This window comes from Oncorhynchus kisutch, linkage group LG3 (assembly GCF_002021735.2).
Source record: "Oncorhynchus kisutch isolate 150728-3 linkage group LG3, Okis_V2, whole genome shotgun sequence".
Lineage (NCBI taxonomy): Eukaryota > Metazoa > Chordata > Actinopteri > Salmoniformes > Salmonidae > Oncorhynchus > Oncorhynchus kisutch.
Window position 1 is genome coordinate 640669 of NC_034176.2, and position 20653 is coordinate 661321.

The window sequence follows — 20653 nt, forward strand, 5'->3', positions numbered from 1 at the left end:
GCAACTTCACAACCTCAGAATGAATGACCCTCTCATTTGGCTAGCAACTTCACAACCTCAGAATGAATGACCCTCTCATTTGGCTAGCAACTTCACAACCTCAGAATGAATGACCCTCTCATTTGGCTAGCAACTTCACAACCTCAGAATGAATGACCCTCTCATTTGGCTAGCAACTTCACAACCTCAGAATGAATGACCCTCTCATTTGGCTAGCAACTTCACAACCTCAGAATGAATGACCTTCTCATTTGGCTAGCAAATTCACAACCTCAGAATGAATGACCCTCTCATTTGGCTAGCAACTTCACAACCTCAGAATGAATGACCTTCTCATTTGGCTAGCAACTTCACAACCTCAGAATGGATGACCCTCTCATATGGCTAGCAAATTCAGTACCTCAGAACTAAGGACTGGCTTTAACCCTGACTATTTAGTATGATGGAAGGACAACATAAAACTAATTTAGTCAACATAATAAAGTTTTCAAAAACATGCAGATAATCTTTTTTAATATGTTGGCAACCGTTTTAAAAAAGCAATAAGGCTCTGGAACCTGGGAATGATCTAGAATAACACCCTCATAAGGGCAGTTCCCCTTGGCTTCACCTCTGTTCTAAGAACAGCCCTTAGTCAAGACTTATTCACACATTAATTCTGCTTAAATATTGGTTAATTTGTTCATATTGGTTCAGGTGGAGGAGTTGAGGATTCGTGAGTCGAAGGAGTCTGAGCGGTCCTCGTAGTCCTCCTCTGGGGTGTAGAGGGTCTGTTTAGCGCTGGGGGTAGGGGAGATGGGTGCAGGGGGACAGTCCTCTAGCTGGGAGAGACAATGCACCTTCTGGGGGCGGGAGGAGGAGAGGAGTGGGGAGGAGGAGGAGAGGAGAAGAGAGGAGAGGAGGAGAGGAGAGGAGAGGAGTGGGGAGGAGGAGGAGAGGAGAAGAGAGGAGGAGGAGGAGAGGAGAGGAGAGGAGTGGGGAGGAGGAGGAGAGGAGTGGGGAGGAGGAGAGGAGTGGGGAGGAGGAGGAGAGGAGGAGGAGGAGGAGGAGGAGGAGGAGAGGAGAGGAGAGGAGGAGGAAAGAAGAAGAGAGGAGGAGAGGAGAGGAGAGGAGAGAAGCGGAGAGCGTTGGAAGACCTCAGCGGAGGAAAAAGGAGAGACGTACTGAGCTGACCGTAGCTGGTGCCGCTGCAGCATCATGGTGTTCCATAGGGTCAAGTCATTGCAGAAGGGTCCGGTCCCACCACCGCATGTCAGAGAGTTCCTCAGCCTCAGAGGGTGGCGGGGTGGATGGGGGAAAGACCCTGGCTGCAGGGTCAGTGGGCTGGACGACGAATCAAACGAGAAGCACAGGGACTCAGGCACCCTGAAAGTCCACAGACCACTTGGTAGAGGTGGCCAGAGGGTGGTAGGACCCCAGGGAGTGGTCCAGGAGATGGCTGATGGAGGGAAGGATCAGGGTGTCGGGGTGGAGGTCCTGACTGTGGGGGTGACCCCCCCTGGCCTCCTGGCCTCCTGGGCCCGGCTGGACAGCAGCACCTCGACACCTCGACGGCCCCCACCAGGTCCTCTCCACACCCCTGCAGGATCAGCTCCAGCACAGGGGGCTTGTGGGACGGGAAGATCTTCTTCAGCACCTTCAGCAATGAGAGAACATGCATCTAGATTATCTATAGCTGGAGAAAAGCTCAGCCTTCTCCTCATGACTGCCAGGACCCCCAACCCTCTACTATTAGTAGAGACTATATAGAGGTCTAGTAAAGACTACACAGAGGTCTAGTAGAGACTACACAGAGGTCTAGTAGAGAATACACAGAGGTCTAGTAGAGATTACACAGAGGTCTAGTAGAGACTACAGAGGTCTAGTAGAGATTACACAGAGGTCTAGTAGAGACTACACAGAGGTCTAGTAAAGACTACACAGAGCTATAGTAGAGACTACACAGAGGTCTAGTAGAGACTACACAGAGGTTTAGTAGAGATTACACAGAGGTCTAGTAGAGACTACACAGAGGTCTAGTAGAGATTACACAGAGGTCTAGTAGAGATTACACAGAGGTCTAGTAGAGACTACACAGAGGTCTAGTAGAGATTACACAGAGGTCTAGTAGAGAATACACAGAGGTCTATTAGAGACTACACAGAGGTCTAGTAGAGAATACACAGAGGTCTAGTAGAGACTACAGATGTCTAGTAGAGACTACAGAGGTCTAGTAGAGATTACACAGAGGTCTAGTAGAGAATACACAGAGGTCTAGTAGAGACTACACAGAGGTCTAGTAGAGACCTCAGAGGTCTAGTAGAGATTACACAGAGGTCCAGTAGAGACTACACAGAGGTCTATTAGAGACTACACAGAGGTCTAGTAGAAACTACACAGAGGTCTAGTAGAGACAACACAGAGGTATAGTAGAGACTACACAGAGGTCTAGTAGAAACTACACAGAGGTCTAGTAGAGACTACACAGAGGTATAGTAGAGACTACACAAAGGTCTAGTAAAGACTACACAGAGGTATAGTAGAGACTACACAGAGGTCTAGTAGAGACTATACAGAGGTATAGTAGAGACTATTCAGAGGTCTAGTAAAGACTACACAGAGGTATAGTAGAGACTACAGAGGTCTAGTAGAGATTACACAGAGGTATAGTAGAGACTACACAGAGGTCTAGTAGAAACTACACAGAGGTCTAGTAGAGACTACACAGAGGTATAGTAGAGACTACACAGAGGTCTAGTAGAAACTACACAGAGGTCTAGTAGAGACTACACAGAGGTATAGTAGAGACTACACAGAGGTCTAGTAAAGACTACACAGAGGTATAGTAGAGACTACACAGAGGTCTAGTAGAGACTATACAGAGGTATAGTAGAGACTATTCAGAGGTCTAGTAAAGACTACACAGAGGTATAGTAGAGACTACAGAGGTCTAGTAGAGATTACACAGAGGTATAGTAGAGACTACACAGAGGTCTAGTAGAGACTACACAGAGGTCTAGTAGAGACTACACAGAGGTCTAGTAGAGATTACACAGAGGTCTAGTAGAGACTACACAGAGGTCTAGTAGAGACTACACATAGCCAGAGGTCTAGTAGAGACTACACAGAGGTATAATAGAGACTACACAGAGGTCTAGTAGAGACTACACAGAGGTCTAGTAGAGAATACACAGAGGTATAGTAGAGACTACACAGAGATCTAGTAGAGACTACACAGAGGTCTAGTAGAGACTACAGAGGTCTAGTAGAGACTACATAGGTCTAGTAGAGATTACACAGAGGTCTAGTAGAGAATACACAGAGGTCTAGTAGAGAATACACAGATGTCTAGTAGAGACTACACAGAGATCTAGTAGAGATTACACAGAGGTCTAGTAGAGACTACAGAGGTCTAGTAGAGATTACACAGAGGTCTAGTAGAGACTACACAGAGGTCTAGTAAAGACTACACAGAGCTATAGTAGAGACTACACAGAGGTCTAGTAGAGACTACACATAGGTTTAGTAGAGATTACACAGAGGTCTAGTAGAGACTACACAGAGGTCTAGTAGAGATTACACAGAGGTCTAGTAGAGATTACACAGAGGTCTAGTAGAGACTACACAGAGGTCTAGTAGAGATTACACAGAGGTCTAGTAGAGAATACACAGAGGTCTATTAGAGACTACACAGAGGTCTAGTAGAGAATACACAGAGGTCTAGTAGAGACTACAGATGTCTAGTAGAGACTACAGAGGTCTAGTAGAGATTACACAGAGGTCTAGTAGAGAATACACAGAGGTCTAGTAGAGACTACACAGAGGTCTAGTAGAGACCTCAGAGGTCTAGTAGAGATTACACAGAGGTCCAGTAGAGACTACACAGAGGTCTATTAGAGACTACACAGAGGTCTAGTAGAAACTACACAGAGGTCTAGTAGAGACTACACAGAGGTATAGTAGAGACTACACAGAGGTCTAGTAAAGACTACACAGAGGTATAGTAGAGACTATAGAGAGGTCTAGTAAAGAATACACAGAGGTATAGTAGAGACTACAGAGGTCTAGTAGAGATTACACAGAGGTCTAGTAGAGACTACACAGAGGTCTAGTAGAGACTACACAGAGGTCTAGTAGAGACCTCAGAGGTCTAGTAGAGATTACACAGAGGTCTAGTAGAGACTACACAGAGGTCTAGTAGAGACTACACAGAGGTCTAGTAGAAACTACACAGAGGTCTAGTAGAGACTACACAGAGGTATAGTAGAGACTACACAGAGGTCTAGTAGAAACTACACAGAGGTCTAGTAGAGACTACACAGAGGTATAGTAGAGACTACACAAAGGTCTAGTAAAGACTACACAGAGGTATAGTAGAGACTACACAGAGGTCTAGTAGAGACTATACAGAGGTATAGTAGAGACTATACAGAGGTCTAGTAAAGACTACACAGAGGTATAGTAGAGACTATACAGAGGTCTAGTAAAGACTACACAGAGGTATAGTAGAGACTACAGAGGTCTAGTAGAGATTACACAGAGGTATAGTAGAGACTACACAGAGGTATAGTAGAGACTACACAGAGGTCTAGTAGAGAATACACAGAGGTCTAGTAGAGATTACACAGAGGTCTAGTAGAGACTACAGAGGTCTAGTAGAGATTACACAGAGGTCTAGTAGAGACTACACAGAGGTCTAGTAAAGACTACACAGAGCTATAGTAGAGACTACACAGAGGTCTAGTAGAGACTACACAGAGGTTTAGTAGAGATTACACAGAGGTCTAGTAGAGACTACACAGAGGTCTAGTAGAGATTACACAGAGGTCTAGTAGAGATTACACAGAGGTCTAGTAGAGACTACACAGAGGTCTAGTAGAGACCTCAGAGGTCTAGTAGAGATTACACAGAGGTCTAGTAGAGACTACACAGAGGTCTAGTAGAGACTACACAGAGGTCTAGTAGAAACTACACAGAGGTCTAGTAGAGACTACACAGAGGTATAGTAGAGACTACACAGAGGTCTAGTAGAAACTACACAGAGGTCTAGTAGAGACTACACAGAGGTATAGTAGAGACTACACAAAGGTCTAGTAAAGACTACACAGAGGTATAGTAGAGACTACACAGAGGTCTAGTAGAGACTATACAGAGGTATAGTAGAGACTATACAGAGGTCTAGTAAAGACTACACAGAGGTATAGTAGAGACTATACAGAGGTCTAGTAAAGACTACACAGAGGTATAGTAGAGACTACAGAGGTCTAGTAGAGATTACACAGAGGTATAGTAGAGACTACACAGAGGTCTAGTAGAGACTACACAGAGGTCTAGTAGAGAATACACAGAGGTCTAGTAGAGATTACACAGAGGTCTAGTAGAGACTACAGAGGTCTAGTAGAGATTACACAGAGGTCTAGTAGAGACTACACAGAGGTCTAGTAAAGACTACACAGAGCTATAGTAGAGACTACACAGAGGTCTAGTAGAGACTACACAGAGGTTTAGTAGAGATTACACAGAGGTCTAGTAGAGACTACACAGAGGTCTAGTAGAGATTACACAGAGGTCTAGTAGAGATTACACAGAGGTCTAGTAGAGACTACACAGAGGTCTAGTAGAGATTACACAGAGGTCTAGTAGAGAATACACAGAGGTCTATTAGAGACTACACAGAGGTCTAGTAGAGAATACACAGAGGTCTAGTAGAGACTACAGATGTCTAGTAGAGACTACAGAGGTCTAGTAGAGATTACACAGAGGTCTAGTAGAGAATACACAGAGGTCTAGTAGAGACTACACAGAGGTCTAGTAGAGACCTCAGAGGTCTAGTAGAGATTACACAGAGGTCCAGTAGAGACTACACAGAGGTCTATTAGAGACTACACAGAGGTCTAGTAGAAACTACACAGAGGTCTAGTAGAGACAACACAGAGGTATAGTAGAGACTACACAGAGGTCTAGTAAAGACTACACAGAGGTATAGTAGAGACTATACAGAGGTCTAGTAAAGAATACACAGAGGTATAGTAGAGACTACAGAGGTCTAGTAGAGATTACACAGAGGTCTAGTAGAGACTACACAGAGGTCTAGTAGAGACTACACAGAGGTCTAGTAGAGACCTCAGAGGTCTAGTAGAGATTACACAGAGGTCTAGTAGAGACTACACAGAGGTCTAGTAGAGACTACACAGAGGTCTAGTAGAAACTACACAGAGGTCTAGTAGAGACTACACAGAGGTATAGTAGAGACTACACAGAGGTCTAGTAGAAACTACACAGAGGTCTAGTAGAGACTACACAGAGGTATAGTAGAGACTACACAAAGGTCTAGTAAAGACTACACAGAGGTATAGTAGAGACTACACAGAGGTCTAGTAGAGACTATACAGAGGTATAGTAGAGACTATACAGAGGTCTAGTAAAGACTACACAGAGGTATAGTAGAGACTACAGAGGTCTAGTAGAGATTACACAGAGGTATAGTAGAGACTACACAGAGGTCTAGTAGAGACTACACAGAGGTCTAGTAGAGACTACACAGAGGTCTAGTAGAGACTACACATAGCCAGAGGTCTAGTAGAGACTACACAGAGGTATAATAGAGACTACACAGAGGTCTAGTAGAGACTACACAGAGGTCTAGTAGAGAATACACAGAGGTATAGTAGAGACTGCACAGAGGTCTAGTAGAGACTACATAGGTCTAGTAGAGATTACACAGAGGTCTAGTAGAGAATACACAGAGGTCTAGTAGAGAATACACAGATGTCTAGTAGAGACTACACAGAGATCTAGTAGAGACTACACAGAGGTCTAGTAGAGACTACAGAGGTCTAGTAGAGACTACATCGGTCTAGTAGAGATTACACAGAGGTCTAGTAGAGAATACACAGAGGTCTAGTAGAGAATACACAGATGTCTAGTAGAGACTACACAGAGATCTAGTAGAGATTACACAGAGGTCTAGTAGAGACTACAGAGGTCTAGTAGAGATTACACAGAGGTCTAGTAGAGACTACACAGAGGTCTAGTAAAGACTACACAGAGCTATAGTAGAGACTACACAGAGGTCTAGTAGAGACTACACAGAGGTTTAGTAGAGATTACACAGAGGTCTAGTAGAGACTACACAGAGGTCTAGTAGAGATTACACAGAGGTCTAGTAGAGATTACACAGAGGTCTAGTAGAGACTACACAGAGGTCTAGTAGAGATTACACAGAGGTCTAGTAGAGAATACACAGAGGTCTATTAGAGACTACACAGAGGTCTAGTAGAGAATACACAGAGGTCTAGTAGAGACTACAGATGTCTAGTAGAGACTACAGAGGTCTAGTAGAGATTACACAGAGGTCTAGTAGAGAATACACAGAGGTCTAGTAGAGACTACACAGAGGTCTAGTAGAGACCTCAGAGGTCTAGTAGAGATTACACAGAGGTCCAGTAGAGACTACACAGAGGTCTATTAGAGACTACACAGAGGTCTAGTAGAAACTACACAGAGGTCTAGTAGAGACTACACAGAGGTATAGTAGAGACTACACAGAGGTCTAGTAAAGACTACACAGAGGTATAGTAGAGACTATAGAGAGGTCTAGTAAAGAATACACAGAGGTATAGTAGAGACTACAGAGGTCTAGTAGAGATTACACAGAGGTCCAGTAGAGACTACACAGAGGTCTATTAGAGACTACACAGAGGTCTAGTAGAAACTACACAGAGGTCTAGTAGAGACAACACAGAGGTATAGTAGAGACTACACAGAGGTCTAGTAAAGACTACACAGAGGTATAGTAGAGACTATACAGAGGTCTAGTAAAGAATACACAGAGGTATAGTAGAGACTACAGAGGTCTAGTAGAGATTACACAGAGGTCTAGTAGAGACTACACAGAGGTCTAGTAGAGACTACACAGAGGTCTAGTAGAGACCTCAGAGGTCTAGTAGAGATTACACAGAGGTCTAGTAGAGACTACACAGAGGTCTAGTAGAGACTACACAGAGGTCTAGTAGAAACTACACAGAGGTCTAGTAGAGACTACACAGAGGTATAGTAGAGACTACACAGAGGTCTAGTAGAAACTACACAGAGGTCTAGTAGAGACTACACAGAGGTATAGTAGAGACTACACAAAGGTCTAGTAAAGACTACACAGAGGTATAGTAGAGACTACACAGAGGTCTAGTAGAGACTATACAGAGGTATAGTAGAGACTATACAGAGGTCTAGTAAAGACTACACAGAGGTATAGTAGAGACTACAGAGGTCTAGTAGAGATTACACAGAGGTATAGTAGAGACTACACAGAGGTCTAGTAGAGACTACACAGAGGTCTAGTAGAGACTACACAGAGGTCTAGTAGAGACTACACATAGCCAGAGGTCTAGTAGAGACTACACAGAGGTATAATAGAGACTACACAGAGGTCTAGTAGAGACTACACAGAGGTCTAGTAGAGAATACACAGAGGTATAGTAGAGACTACACAGAGGTCTAGTAGAGACTACATAGGTCTAGTAGAGATTACACAGAGGTCTAGTAGAGAATACACAGAGGTCTAGTAGAGAATACACAGATGTCTAGTAGAGACTACACAGAGATCTAGTAGAGACTACACAGAGGTCTAGTAGAGACTACAGAGGTCTAGTAGAGACTACATCGGTCTAGTAGAGATTACACAGAGGTCTAGTAGAGAATACACAGAGGTCTAGTAGAGAATACACAGATGTCTAGTAGAGACTACACAGAGATCTAGTAGAGATTACACAGAGGTCTAGTAGAGACTACAGAGGTCTAGTAGAGATTACACAGAGGTCTAGTAGAGACTACACAGAGGTCTAGTAAAGACTACACAGAGCTATAGTAGAGACTACACAGAGGTCTAGTAGAGACTACACAGAGGTTTAGTAGAGATTACACAGAGGTCTAGTAGAGACTACACAGAGGTCTAGTAGAGATTACACAGAGGTCTAGTAGAGATTACACAGAGGTCTAGTAGAGACTACACAGAGGTCTAGTAGAGATTACACAGAGGTCTAGTAGAGAATACACAGAGGTCTATTAGAGACTACACAGAGGTCTAGTAGAGAATACACAGAGGTCTAGTAGAGACTACAGATGTCTAGTAGAGACTACAGAGGTCTAGTAGAGATTACACAGAGGTCTAGTAGAGAATACACAGAGGTCTAGTAGAGACTACACAGAGGTCTAGTAGAGACCTCAGAGGTCTAGTAGAGATTACACAGAGGTCCAGTAGAGACTACACAGAGGTCTATTAGAGACTACACAGAGGTCTAGTAGAAACTACACAGAGGTCTAGTAGAGACTACACAGAGGTATAGTAGAGACTACACAGAGGTCTAGTAAAGACTACACAGAGGTATAGTAGAGACTATAGAGAGGTCTAGTAAAGAATACACAGAGGTATAGTAGAGACTACAGAGGTCTAGTAGAGATTACACAGAGGTCTAGTAGAGACTACACAGAGGTCTAGTAGAGACTACACAGAGGTCTAGTAGAGACCTCAGAGGTCTAGTAGAGATTACACAGAGGTCTAGTAGAGACTACACAGAGGTCTAGTAGAGACTACACAGAGGTCTAGTAGAAACTACACAGAGGTCTAGTAGAGACTACACAGAGGTATAGTAGAGACTACACAGAGGTCTAGTAGAAACTACACAGAGGTCTAGTAGAGACTACACAGAGGTATAGTAGAGACTACACAAAGGTCTAGTAAAGACTACACAGAGGTATAGTAGAGACTACACAGAGGTCTAGTAGAGACTATACAGAGGTATAGTAGAGACTATACAGAGGTCTAGTAAAGACTACACAGAGGTATAGTAGAGACTATACAGAGGTCTAGTAAAGACTACACAGAGGTATAGTAGAGACTACAGAGGTCTAGTAGAGATTACACAGAGGTATAGTAGAGACTACACAGAGGTCTAGTAGAGACTACACAGAGGTCTAGTAGAGACTACACAGAGGTCTAGTAGAGACTACACAGAGGTCTAGTAGAGATTACACAGAGGTCTAGTAGAGACTACACAGAGGTCTAGTAGAGACTACACATAGCCAGAGGTCTAGTAGAGACTACACAGAGGTATAATAGAGACTACACAGAGGTCTAGTAGAGACTACACAGAGGTCTAGTAGAGAATACACAGAGGTATTGTAGAGACTACACAGAGGTCTAGTAGAGACTACATAGGTCTAGTAGAGATTACACAGAGGTCTAGTAGAGAATACACAGAGGTCTAGTAGAGAATACACAGATGTCTAGTAGAGACTACACAGAGATCTAGTAGAGACTACACAGAGGTCTAGTAGAGACTACAGAGGTCTAGTAGAGACTACACAAAAGGTCTAGTAGATACTACACAGAGGTCTAGTAGAGACTACACAGAGGTCCAGTAGAGAATACACAGAGGTCTAGTAGATACTACACAGAGGTCTAGAAGAGGTCTAGTTGCGACTACACAGAGGTCTAGTAGAGACTACACAGAGGTCTAGTAGATACTACACAGAGGTCTAGAAGAGGTCTAGTTGAGACTACACAGAGGTCTAGTAGAGACTACACAGAGGTCAGGAAGAGACTACATAGAGGAATAGTAGAGAATACACAGGGTTCTAGAAGAGACTACACAGAGGTCTTGAAGAGACGACACAGAGGTCTAGAAGAGAATATACAGAGGTATAGTAGAGACTACACAGAGGTATAGTACAGACTACACAGAGGTCTAGAAGAGGTCTTGAAGAGACGACACAGAGGTATAGAAGAGAATACACAGAGGTCTAGTTGAGAATACACAGAAGTCTAGTAGAGACTACACAGAGGTCTAGTAGAAACTACACAGCGACATAGAGGTTTAGTAGAGACTACATAGAGATCAAGAAGAGGTAGTCTCTCTAGAGAGAACACACAGAGGTCTAGTGGAGACTATACATAGATCAAGAAGACGTCTAGTAGAGAACACACAGGGATCTAAAAGAGACTACACAGAGGTGTAGAAGAGACTACACACAGGTGTAGAAGATAAAACACAGAGGTATAGAAGATACAAAACAGACGTCTAATAGAGAATACACAGATGTCTAGTAGAGAATACACAGAGGTCTGGAAGATAAAACACAGAGGTATAGAAGAGGTCTAGTAGAGACTTAACAGAGGTCTAGTAGAGGTCTATTAGAGACTACACAGATACAAAGAAGCACTCAAATAGAGAATACATAGAGGTCTAGAAGAGACTACACAGAGGTCTAGTAGAGAATACACAGAGGTCTAGTAGAGACTACACAGAGGTCTAGTAGAGAATACACAGAGGTCTAGTAGAGACTACACAGAGGTCTAGTAGAGACTATACAGACGTCTAGTAGAGAATACACAGAGACAAAGAGGCACTCGAATAGAGAATACATAGAGGTCTAGAAGAGACCACAAAGAGGTCTAGTAGAGAATACACAGAGGTCTAGTTGAGACTACACAGAGACAAAGAGGCACTCGAATAGAGAATACATAGAGGTCTAGAAGAGACCACACAGAGGTCTAGAAGAGGTCCAGTAGAGAATACACAGAGGTCTAGTAGAGACTACACAGAGGTATAGTAGAGACTATACAGACGTCTAGTAGAGAATACACAGAGGTCTAGAAGAGGTCCAGTAGAGACTACACAGAGGTCTAGTAGAGACTATATAGACGTCTAGTAGAGAATACACAGAGGTCTAGTTGAGACTACACAGAGGTCTAGTAGAGACTATACAGACGTCTAGTAGAGAATACACAGAGGTCTAGTAGAGACTACACAGAGACAAAGAAGCACTCGAATAGAGAATACATAGAGGTCTAGTAGAGACTAAACAGAGGTCTAGTAGAGACTACACAGAGGTATAGTAGAGGTCTAGTAGAGACTACACAGAGACAAAGAAGCACTCGAATAGAGAATACATAGAGGTCTAGTAGAGACTACACAGAGGTCTAGTTGAGAATACACAGAGGTCTAGTAGAGAATACACAGACGTCTAGTAGAGAATACACATAGGTCCAGTAGAGAATACACAGAGGTATAGTAGAGAGTACACATAGGTCCAGTAGAGAATACACAGAGGTCTAGTAGAGAATACACAGAGGTCTAGTAAAGATTACACAGAGGTCTAGTAGAGAATACACAGAGGTCTAGTAGAGACTACACAGAGGTCTAGTAGAGAATACACAGAGGTCTAGTAGAGACTACACAGAGGTCTAGTAGAGAATACACAGAGGTCTAGTTGAGACTACACAGAGGTATAGTAGAGACTACACAGCACCAAAGAGGTCAAGTAGGGGATACATAGCAACATATGGGTCTGGCTGAGGCTACACAGCACAATATAGGTATAGTAGAGGTCACACAGAGGTCTAGTAGAGACTACACAGAGGTCTAGTAGAGACAACCCAGAGGTCTAGTAGAGACTACACAGCAACATAGAGGTCTAGTAGAGACTACACAGCACCACAGAGGTCTAGTAGAGACTACACAGCAACATGGAGGTCTAGTGGAGACTACACAGCAACATGGAGGTCTAGTGGAGACTACACAGCAACATAGTGTTCTAGTAGAGACTACACAGCAACAAAGTGTTCTAGTAGAGACTACACAGCAACATAGTGGTCTAGTAGAGACTACACAGCAACATGGAGGTCTAGTGGAGACTACACAGCAACATAGTGGTCTAGTAGAGACTACACAGCACCATAGATGTCTAGTAGAGACTACACAGCAACATAGAGGTCTAGTAGAGACTACACAGCACCACAGAGGTCTAGTAGAGACTACACAGCACCATAGATGTCTAGTAGAGACTACACAGCAACATGGAGGTCTAGTGGAGACTACACAGCAACATAGTGTTCTAGTAGAGACTACACAGCAACATAGTGGTCTAGTAGAGACTACACAGCAACATAGTGGTCTAGTAGAGACTACACAGCAACATAGTGGTCTAGTAGAGACTACACAGCAACATGGAGGTCTAGCGGAGACTACACAGCAACATAGTGGTCTAGTAGAGACTACACAGCACCATAGATGTCTAGTAGAGACTACACAGCAACATAGTGGTCTAGTAGAGACTACACAGCAACATAGTGGTCTAGTAGAGACTACACAGCAACATAGTGGTCTAGTAGAGACTACACAGCAACATAGTGGTCTAGTAGAGACTACACAGCACCATAGATGTCTAGTAGAGACTACACAGCACCATAGATGTCTAGTAGAGACTACACAGCAACATAGTGGTCTAGTAGAGACTACACAGCACCATAGATGTCTAGTAGAGACTACACAGCAACATAGTGGTCTAGTAGAGACTACACAGCAACATAGTGGTCTAGTAGAGACTACACAGCAACATAGTGGTCTAGTAGAGACTACACAGCAACATAGTGGTCTAGTAGAGACTACACAGCACCATAGATGTCTAGTAGAGACTACACAGCACCATAGATGTCTAGTAGAGACTACACAGCAACATAGTGGTCTAGTAGAGACTATACAGCAACATAGTGGTCTAGTAGAGACTACACAGCAACATAGTGGTCTAGTAGAGACTACACAGCAACATGGAGGTCTAGTAGAGACTACACAGCAACATGGAGGTCTAGTGGAGACTACACAGCAACATATATGTCTATTAGAGACTACACAGCAACATGGAGGTCTAGTGGAGACTACACAGCAACATAGTGGTCTAGTAGAGACTACACAGCAACATAGTGGTCTAGTAGAGACTACACAGCAACATGGAGGTCTATTGGAGACTACACAGCACCATAGATGTCTAGTAGAGACTACACAGCAACATGGAGGTCTAGTGGAGACTACACAGCAACATAGTGTTCTAGTAGAGACTACACAGCAACATAGTGGTCTAGTAGAGACTACACAGCAACATAGTGGTCTAGTAGAGACTACACAGCAACATAGTGGTCTAGTAGAGACTACACAGCAACATGGAGGTCTAGCGGAGACTACACAGCAACATAGTGGTCTAGTAGAGACTACACAGCACCATAGATGTCTAGTAGAGACTACACAGCAACATAGTGGTCTAGTAGAGACTACACAGCAACATAGTGGTCTAGTAGAGACTACACAGCAACATAGTGGTCTAGTAGAGACTACACAGCAACATAGTGGTCTAGTAGAGACTACACAGCACCATATATGTCTAGTAGAGACTACACAGCACCATAGATGTCTAGTAGAGACTACACAGCAACATAGTGGTCTAGTAGAGACTACACAGCACCATAGATGTCTAGTAGAGACTACACAGCAACATAGTGGTCTAGTAGAGACTACACAGCAACATAGTGGTCTAGTAGAGACTACACAGCAACATAGTGGTCTAGTAGAGACTACACAGCAACATAGTGGTCTAGTAGAGACTACACAGCACCATAGATGTCTAGTAGAGACTACACAGCACCATAGATGTCTAGTAGAGACTACACAGCAACATAGTGGTCTAGTAGAGACTATACAGCAACATAGTGGTCTAGTAGAGACTACACAGCAACATAGTGGTCTAGTAGAGACTACACAGCAACATGGAGGTCTAGTAGAGACTACACAGCAACATGGAGGTCTAGTGGAGACTACACAGCAACATATATGTCTATTAGAGACTACACAGCAACATGGAGGTCTAGTGGAGACTACACAGCAACATAGTGGTCTAGTAGAGACTACACAGCAACATAGTGGTCTAGTAGAGACTACACAGCAACATGGAGGTCTATTGGAGACTACACAGCACCATAGATGTCTAGTAGAGACTACACAGCAACATGGAGGTCTAGTGGAGACTACACAGCAACATATATGTCTATTAGAGACTACACAGCAACATGGAGGTCTAGTGGAGACTACACAGCAACATAGTGGTCTAGTAGAGACTACACAGCAACATAGTGGTCTAGTAGAGACTACACAGCAACATAGTGGTCTAGTAGAGACTACACAGCAACATGGAGGTCTAGTGGAGACTACACAGCAACATAGGGGTCTAGTAGAGACTACACAGCCACATAGTGGTCTAGTAGAGACTACACAGCAACATAGTGGTCTAGTAGAGACTACACAGCAACATAGTGGTCTAGTAGAGACTACACAGCAACATAGTGGTCTAGTAGAGACTACACAGCAACATAGTGGTCTAGTAGAGACTACACAGCAACATGGAGGTCTAGTGGAGACTACACAGCAACATAGTGGTCTAGTAGAGACTACACAGCCACATAGTGGTCTAGTAGAGACTACACAGCAACATAGTGGTCTAGTAGAGACTACACAGCAACATAGTGGTCTAGTAGAGACTACACAGCAACATAGTGGTCTAGTAGAGACTACACAGCAACATAGTGGTCTAGTAGAGACTACACAGTAACATAGTGGTCTCGTAGAGACTACACAGCAACATAGTGGTCTAGTAGAGACTACACAGCCACATAGAGCTTTTGTAGATTCTGCCGCTACACAGACGATCAACTTGTCTACAACTCCGCAATTCATGAACATGAACTGTTTTCTCTATGAAATGCTGTTAGCAGGATTGGTCTTCCATGGTCCTTGACCACATTTTGTAAACAGATTGGCTCTTGCTTGGTAACATTTCACTGAGAGTTGACCTCATGCAGAAGTGATGGCGATTATGTTGGATTAGAACCTGTCCAGTCTGTAGTACTGTACTCTTTCTAATGACATGCCTTCATCCCTCACACTGAAATGGATCTGATGTAAAGTCAATACCAATTTCACCTGCACGCCCTGTATTCTGTCCTTGTGTTCTATCCTATCTCTGGACAACACTGTTCTCAGAACAACCTATTGTAGTATATTCTTGAAACCACATGCCTATACAGTACTATACAGTATCTGACCCACACAGGGATAATGCATTCACTTGAAACATTCACTTGAAACAAATAGCCAATGATCAAAATGATAACGTAGGCATTATGTTTAAAATCCCCTCTAGAGGTAGGCCTCTAGATTGTTTATTAGGCCAATTCATGAAAATAATATCTTTATTTACAAAGTGCTATTAAAGAGTGATTTTAAAAACATGATCATATCAATAAATGCCAATCACTGAAAAATAGAAAAAATACAAGACAAGTGTACAATCTCTTCCTGGCTGAAATAATGTAGACTAAAAAGAGAAACAAAAATGTTTTTGATCATATGATGTGATATGTTCTTTTGATTTCATTAGCCCAACAAACAACGGATTGTAGGTTTATGCAAATTAACCAACACATTTACAAAGCCTGTGACTATATGGCTATAAAAAGTAAAACCATTTTATGCATGATTAAAACAAATATTTTGACTCATTCACAATAATAAAACTATTAGGCCTATACATGAAAATAAATAGCAAGTAATGCTGAAACAAAATACAAGTCGGTTAGAATACTGCGATTAATATCAATTAATGCTGCAATGTCTGATCAAATGCTGAGAATACTCTCCCATACTCTCCCATATCTGCTCCCAAATCATTTCTGAAAATAAAAGTCCATGTTTATCAAGATGTGCAGCAGTCCTTATAATGCACGAGAAAACCCTGGAATTTAACAATGTACATTTACTGTATATTAATTAAATGTTTTGTAACTTATTTAAATGATCTCTATTTGTTCCCTGCCACAAATGTGAACCTATTATATGTAGAAGACTATACATATAATGTGTCTGTAAAGTCAGGCCACCGTTGGTGTAACTCTGGGGAAATAATGACTGCATTAATGCAGTGACGCAGTTGCAGTTTTTAAATCTCTTCAATATTTGGGATAAAGACAGTAATGATTTGTATTTTAAGTCCAGTGCAATGCTTTTTGCTATGTTGATATTAGCATAAATTTTTTCAACCAATAAATGCAGCCACTTCTAAGTGTCCAAACGCCCACTCTCTTGTTGCTAAGTTTTCTATTACCCATATGCAAACAGCACATTTAAGATCTATTTTTGTAATGACATAATGTTGTATTATTGTTATTATTATTATTATAATTGTTATTATTACTATTATTATTGGCTTACCCTGTGTGTTGGCAGTCTGTTTCGATGTACATTGGAGGTCCATGTCCCCAGAGTGGGGCGGCAGGCACCGGTTCCCCACCCCCCATCCAGGCACCGTGATGCCGGGCAGGGCTCTGCTCTCCAGACTCTCGTTGGCCTGCTGTTTGCGGAGCGCCACCTGCGCCGCCATGACCCGCTGCCTCTCGATGATCAGGATGCATTTCTCACAGGTGCAGTCCTTGAAGCAGCAGTATCGCTTGTGGCCCTTCAGCCAGGACAGGACACCGTGGTTACGGCACCGCGCGCACTTGGGGGTCCTCTGGAGCGGTGCTTGGACCTGTGTCACCAGACCCCCTATGTACAGGTAGGGAGATCTGTAACCATTCATTTCTCACACCGTCAGCCAGTCAGTCAGCCAGCCAGTCAGTCAGTCAGTTAGTCACACACAAACAGTCTCGCCACTTTGCCTCCCCAAAGAGTTGGAGGCACGAGGTGCATCTGATAAGGGCGCGTGCGTGCGGCCCGGGCCAGACAGAGTAGAGAGCAGTGAAAGTCAGGAGATGATAGGAGGTGCTGGTTGGATCCACCTCTACCTCTCCTGCCTCCCTGGCAATAAAGACATGCATCAGCCCCCATCAGCCCCCTGACACGTGGTCATAAAGGCGAGAAACTAAATACTGTTTTGTGCATCACTGGCACCCGATCAGCTAATCCCCGTGGAGAGAGAGACCTCAGCCAATCCCCGTGGAGAGAGAGACCTCAGCCAATCCCCGTGGAGAGAGAGACCTCAGCCAATCTCCGGGGAGAGAGAGACCTCAGCCAATCCCCGGGGAGAGAGAGACCTCAGCCAATCTCCGGGGAGAGAGAGACCTCAGCCAATCTCCGGGGAGAGAGAGACGTTCCATCCAGGGTTCCATACAGCCATAAATCTACCAGGACAATGAAAGACACACTCCCAATTAAACGTTTACATTGAACAGTTACTCGGATGGATAATGAGTACTTGAGTTCATAAAACGGACAGGGTTTTTCTAGGGTTACCAGGTAGTAATGAGGCTATATACAAGGAGTACCGGTATCGAGTCAATGTCTAGGGTTACCAGGTAGTAATGAGACTATATACAAGGAGTACCAGTATCGAGTCAATGTCTAGGGTTACCAGGTAGTAATGAGGCTATATACAAGGAGTACCGGTATCGAGTCAATGTCTAGGGTTACCAGGTAGTAATGAGACTATATACAAGGAGTACCAGTATCGAGTCAATGTCTAGGGTTACCAGGTAGTAATGAGACTATATACAAGGAGTACCGGTATCGAGTCAATGTCTAGGGTTACCATGTAGTAATGAGGCTATATACAAGGAGTACCAGTATCGAGTCAATGTCTAGGGTTACCAGGTAGTAATCAGGTAGTTATTATGGATCCCCATTAGTTCCTGCCAAGGAAGCAGCTACAGTTCCAGGGGTTTATTATGGATCCCCATTAGTTCCTGCCAAGGCAGCAGCTACTCTTCCTGGGGTTTATTATGGATCCTCATTAGTTCCTGACAAGGAAGCAGCTACTCTTCCTGGGGTTTATTATGGATCCCCATTAGTTCCTGACAAGGAAGCAGCTACTCTTCCAGGGGTTTATTATGGATCCCCATTAGTTCCTGACAAGGCAGCATCTACTCTTCCTGGGGTTTATTATGGATCCCCATTAGTTCCTGACAAGGCAGCATCTACTCTTCCTGGGGTTTATTATGGATCCCCATTAGTTCCTGACAAGGAAGCAGCTACTCTTCCTGGGGTTTATTATGGATCCCCATTAGTTCCTGACAAGGAAGCAGCTACTCTTCCTGGGGTCCAGAAAAATGAAGGCAGTTTTTACCATTTAAAAAACATTACAACACATTCAGACTGTGTGCTCTCAGGCCCCTACTCAGCCATATATACAGTACAAAATCCATGTGTCAGTGTGTGTATAGTGCGTATTTTTTCGTCTGTGTGTTTGCATGTGTCTGTGCCTATTTTTGTGTTGCTTCACAGTCCCCGCTGTTCCAGGTGTTTTTTTAATCTGTTGTTTAAATAAAATGTTACCTCTTGCGTCAGTTACTTGATGTGGAACAGAGTTTCATGTAGTCATGTCTCTATGTAGTACTGTGGAATAGAGGTCCATGTAGTCATGTCTCTATGTAGTACTGTGGAATAGAGTTCCATGTAGTCATGGCTCTATGTAGTACTGTGCACCTCCCATAGTCTGTTCTGGACTTGGGGACTGTGAAGAGACCCCTGGTTGCATGTCTTGTGGGGTATGCATGGGTGTCTGAGCTGTGTGCCAGTAGTTTAGTGTTCAGTAATTTTGTAATCAATGTTAATAAATTCCAATTATCTTTATCCGTCTGATACCCAGAGGTTGTAAAGTTCTGGTCTTAAATAAAACAGACAGAATTCCCAGCTCACAATTGATCAGATCCAGGTTTATTTGCGAGAGCTCTGCCGTGCATACACAAATACATTCCTTTTATACCATTCTAACCTATGCACATACATACACACTAACATAGGGATTTTCTCATGAGTCTAACCACAGTTTATAACCACTCAGCTGAAAATTCCAGCCCCCCCCCCAGATAAGGGAACCCTGGAGGGGCTCTCCCTGTCCTATCTTATCTCTCCAGAGTTACAGCCAGGTCGGTTCAAACATAGGTTAATGCCCCTCTTCATTCTCTTTCTACACCCACAAACATTCCTTTCTTCCTAGATCTATGCTACATAACCCCTTCATAATGAACAAACATAATTTAACTCTATACATCATTTCAATGAATACATCATTTAGTCATTATTCATATTAAAAATCCCATAACATTTAGACAGACAGCTCGGTGCATTCAACCTGTCAATACCTCTCATAAATACAGAACAAGTGGTGATGAAGTCAATCTCTCCTCCACTTTGAGCCAGGAGAGATTGACATGCATATTATTAATATTAGCTCTCTGTGTACATCCAAGTGCCAGCTGTACTGCCCTGTTCTGAGACAATTGCAATTTTCCTAATTTTCCTTTTTTTGTGGCACCTGACCACACGACTGAACAGTAGTCCAGGTGAGACAAAACTAGGGCCTGTAGGACCTGCCTTGTTGATAGTGTTGTTAAGAAGGTAGAAACTAGGGCCTGTAGGACCTACCTTGTTGATAGTTTTGTTAAAGAAGGTAGAAACTAGGGCCTGTAGGACCTGCCTTGTTGATAGTATTGTTAAGAAGGTAGAAACTAGGGCCTGTAGGACCTGCCTTGTTGATAGTTTTGTTAAGAAGGTAGACACTAGGGCCTGTAGGACCTGCCTTGTTGACAGTGTTGTTAAGAAGGTAGAAACTAGGGTCTGTAGGACCTGCCTTGTTGATAGTATTGTTAAGAAGGTAGAAACTAGGGCCTGTAGGACCTGCCTTGTTGATAGTGCTGTTAAGAAGGTAGAAACTAGGGCCTGTAGGACCTGCCTTGTTGATAGTATTGTTAAGAAGGTAGAAACTAGGGCCTGTAGGACCTGCCTTGATGAAAGTGTTGTTAAGAAGGTAGAAACTAGGGTCTGTAGGACCTGCCTTGTTGATAGTATGGTTAAGA

General features: G+C 43.3%; 1 pseudogene; it reads right to left on the reverse strand.

The window, feature by feature from the left end:
* Positions 1 to 692: 692 nt before the first annotated feature.
* On the reverse strand, positions 693 to 17508 carry LOC109871265 (doublesex- and mab-3-related transcription factor 3a-like; annotated as a pseudogene).
* Positions 17509 to 20653: the final 3145 nt, after the last annotated feature.